Raw genomic sequence first — 4,292 nt, forward strand, 5'->3', positions numbered from 1 at the left:
AAGTCACTCTATTCCCATTCATAGGATTACTCATATATTGCTTTTATATTGATATATAGGAATACTCATATATTTCCTTTTTATATATGAATATGTTTCTCTTCCTAAGGGGGAACATACGAGAATTCCTCTGTATGAGATATGTCCCAAAAGGTGGAGGGCTAGTAAGTACCAGTTGAGGGCCATTTCCCTATTTTCTATAAGAACCTAGAAGTCTTGGGACATTAAGAGTTTAAGCCTTAGCGTAGGCTTGCCTCACCTCTCAGATGTTTACTTCCCAACCCTTGGGATCCTCAGAAAGCCACCAGCCAAGCAGAGTTCAGTCTAGGCAAGGTGGACCCCCTGCTGAGCACCAATGACCTAGTGACATCACTGCCCACTTTTGTGAGGCAGGAGTTTCCTTCTTGCCCACTCTTCCACCCTTCATGGCCACCATTAGGCATCCCACCCACCATAGGACATGGAATCAACTTTCCCACACTCTCTAGGCTCATTTTAGGCCTCTTAATCCCAGCATGTGGTCCCCATTTCCCAGACAGACGCAGAGTAAGGAGAACAAAAATTTGATATAAAATTGTTTTATTAAGTGAGTGTGCGTGTTTACTTTCTTGAACTATGTCATACCCTACCCTTTTAACTCAATAAAACACATTGAAACAAGGTTGGAGCACATTTTAATGTAGGCTACAGGTTTCCTGTTGTGCCTTTTTATCTTTATACTAATGTCAGTTCTCTACAAAGTCAGTGTCTACCCACTGAGACTGTGGAAGGAATTGAAAGGCTCCAAATGATGTTATCCTATATCCATGGCATTGTTTTTCCTGATAATTTCCTTTGGCTTTTGGCTTCTGGCTTCTGGCTTCATGGTTTTTCCACTTCAGACTGTTTGTAGAAGGGAGATGATGTGGGCGATGTCTTTAAGACAAATCTCGATAGGACGGGGAGCGGGCCGTCTCCTCCTTCTCGGTGGAGCTTGACTGACCTGTTCAGAGTAGAAGAGAAAAGAGAACATGAGTTTTGACCCTTTCCTGACCCTGACTCCCACCACATCCCCTACTGTGGCCCAACCTGGTCCCTTTTTCTCTGCCTACAATTTCCAGTTCTGTTTACTCCTTTCCCATTCTAGAAAACCCAACTTGTGCTGCCCATTTTCAAGAAGCCCCTTCTGCTCCCCATGTCACAAAACCATCTTGTGGCCCAGGGGATCGGAAGGTGAAAATTTGGCAGGGACCAGTTGAGGATCACTTACTAACCTTATGTGAAGGTCCAGGGGCTTCTGAGTTGGCATCCGGTGCTCCACTGGGTCCATTGTTGGATTGCCCAGGCCCCATGTTAACATTGGCTCTGTCCTCTGACATCTTTTTATCCCTCCGATACCTAGTCCTAGTGCCCTGGTTGGTACTCAGGGAGCCAGCCAGCAGCCAAGCGGAGCTGAGTCTGGTTTAGGTGACCCACTGTGGCTCTATAAAAAGCCTATGGCCGATGACATCATTCACCTACCTCTGTGAGGCAATAGTCCCCTCCAGCCAATCAGGGCCCTCTCCTCCCCTTTACATCACTCACGGTCCTGGGTGTGGTCTTGGGCGGGGCACTTACAGTTGGGCTGTCCTTGGTCTTTTCTACCCTCCCCCCCCCTGGACCCCCCACAGGTTTATTTTAGCTAAAATCAATTCCCACAAGTATTTCCAAAAGAGTTTATCTGGTAATGATATTCTAATGCCTTTAGAAGAACTGGGCAGGGTAGAGGAAAGAGGACCAGGACCAGGACAAAACTATTCTCCAACTGCCCATCAGTCTGTCCATCTCTCAGTTTATCTAACAAAACCTGATTGGATTTTTGTAAATTCATATCCATGAATATTCATAATTTTGGAATATGAATTCCATATTCATGTGTTCTCTACATATTCATATGTACCAGCAGTCTTATAATCTTCATATATACATAAAAGAATACTCATGTATTTTATCTGCTTATTTCATAACCTCTAAATAATCTCTACAACCACAAACTTGTATTTTTATATATTCATATGTATATGCTTTATGCTTTATTCTCTTTTTTCATATTCTCTGTATTCTCCATGTCTACACATATGAATATGTCACATTTGTGCATGTGTGAATACACAGATACACACCCCCCCCAAAGCAAGAGAAAACCAACAGAGAAAATTATAGTAGGATAGAGTAAAGGCACTAGAATTAAGAGGAATTAAGAAAAACTTTCTGTAACAAATAGGATTTTAATTGGGATTTAAAGAAAACCAGAAAGGTTATTACTCAGAGTAGTGGAAAGAAAGGGTGGTGTTTGGTCAGAACTCTGTGGCAAGAATGTTGAACTACCTCCTGCTGTGAGCAAAACATTAAACACAAAGGCCCCCTGGCAAATTGCTAGCCCGGGGAACTATGCACTTTCCTGGAGAGGGCAGGTAGGGATACCCCCTGCTGTGAGCAAGGCACCAAAAACAAGGGACCTTGACAAATTGCCAACCCAGGAAACCAGATTGTTTTTAAGAGAGAGAGAGAGCTACTTTCTGCTTGAACAAGACACCAAACAGAAGGGACACCAGGCAAATTCCTAACCCAGGAAACCAGACTGTTGCCTGAAAAGAGCAGGTATGGTTACTTACTGTTATGAGTGAAAAACCAAACACCTGACAAATTGCCAACTTGGGAAACCATTCTTTATGGATTATAGTAGGTAGAGCTACACATTGCTATGAATCCTAAAACACAAATAGCTCCTAGAAAAATACCAGTCTGGGAAACTAGTCTGGGAAAAGAGCAAACAGGGTTACCTCCTGCTGTGGCCAAAACACCACAAAAAGGGGCCCCTACCATAATGCCAGCCCCGGGAAATCAGGCAGTTTCCTGGAAAACAGGAAGGGCTACCTGCTATTATGAGCAAGACATAAAACACAAGGGGTCCGGAAAATTGTCAGTCTGGGAATCCAGGCTGTTTTCCAGAGAGAGCAAATTGCCAGCTCAGGACAACAGCCTGGTTCTGAAAAGTGTAGGTAGGGCTACACCATGCTGATACCCAAAAAATACAAGTTGCCTCTAGCAAATTGCCAGTCCACAAAACCAAACTGTTGCCTGAAGATATCAGGTAGAGTTATTTCCTGCCGTGAGATAGAAGCCAAACAAAATGGGGCCAGGAAACCAGGCTATAGCTTGGAGAGAACAGGTATAGTTACTTCCTACTATGAGTAAGACAACAAAAACACAGAACCCCAAAAAATTGCCGACTTGGAAAACCAAGTTGTTGCCGGAGAGAGCAGGTATGGTTACCTCCTATTGTGAGCCAAACGACAAACACTAGGGGTTCCTTGCAAATTGCCAGCCTGAAAAACAAGGCTGTTTTTTGAAAAGAGCAGGTAGGTCTCCCTCCTACTTTGAGCAAGACACCAAACACAAGGGACCCCTGGCGAATTTCCAAGCTGTTGCTTGGAGAAAGCAGATTGGGCTATTCCCTTCTATAAAGAAGATATTAAAAACAAGGGGCCAGAGCCCTTTCCAGAGAAAATTTCCAGTCTGGGAAAAAAGGTTGTTGCCTTAGTGAGTAAGTCACAATGGGCCTGCTGAAAATTGCCAGCCCATGAAAAAGGCTGTTTTTTGAAGAGAATAAGTTGTTAGGACTACATCCTCCATTAAGCAAGACATCAAACTTATAAAAGGGACTCTTGACAAATTGTCAGTACAGGCAACCAGGATGTTTCCTAGTTAGAGCTACTACCTGCTGTAAGCACAAACACAAAAGCCTCCCCCCTCAAATTGGCAGCTTGGAAAAACAGGCTGTTATCTGGAGAAAGCAAACATCGTTACCTCCTGCTGTGAGCAAACCACTAAACAGTAGGTACCCCTTGTGAATTCCCACCTGGAAAACTAGGCTGTTTCCTGGAGAGTGTAGGTATGATTCTTCCCTGCTCTGAGCAAGACACCAAACACAAAAATCCCCTGGCATATTGTCAGCCTGGGAAACCAGGCAGTTGCCTGAAAATAACAGGTAGGTCTACTTTCTGCTATAAGCAAGACAGAAAACACAAGGGTGCCCACAAATTGCTATCTTGGGAAACCAAGTTAGAGGAGGTAATGTTACCTATTGTGAAGAAAACACCAAAACAAGGGGCCTCTAGCCGTTTGCTACCCTGGAAAACAAGAAAGACTATTGCCTAAAGTGAGCAGGTCGGGATACCTGAGGAAGATACCAAACCCAAGGGGCCATGGCAAATTGCCAGTCTGAGAAACTGGGTTGTTGCCTGGACAGGGCAGTCAGGGATACCTTGTAT

At 44.1% G+C, this 4,292-nt stretch overlaps 1 long non-coding RNA gene across 1 annotated transcript; it reads right to left on the bottom strand.

The window, feature by feature from the left end:
- Positions 1 to 657: 657 nt before the first annotated feature.
- Positions 658 to 1,439, bottom strand: LOC141549202 (uncharacterized). The gene is made up of 2 exons (XR_012484283.1): positions 1,254 to 1,439; positions 658 to 982 (listed from the first exon to the last, which is right to left on the bottom strand). It is a non-coding gene; the product is annotated as an uncharacterized LOC141549202 (long non-coding RNA).
- Between the last annotated feature and the right edge of the window lie 2,853 nt (positions 1,440 to 4,292).

The sequence above is a fragment of the Sminthopsis crassicaudata genome, chromosome X, assembly GCF_048593235.1.
Source record: "Sminthopsis crassicaudata isolate SCR6 chromosome X, ASM4859323v1, whole genome shotgun sequence".
Taxonomy (NCBI): domain Eukaryota; kingdom Metazoa; phylum Chordata; class Mammalia; order Dasyuromorphia; family Dasyuridae; genus Sminthopsis; species Sminthopsis crassicaudata.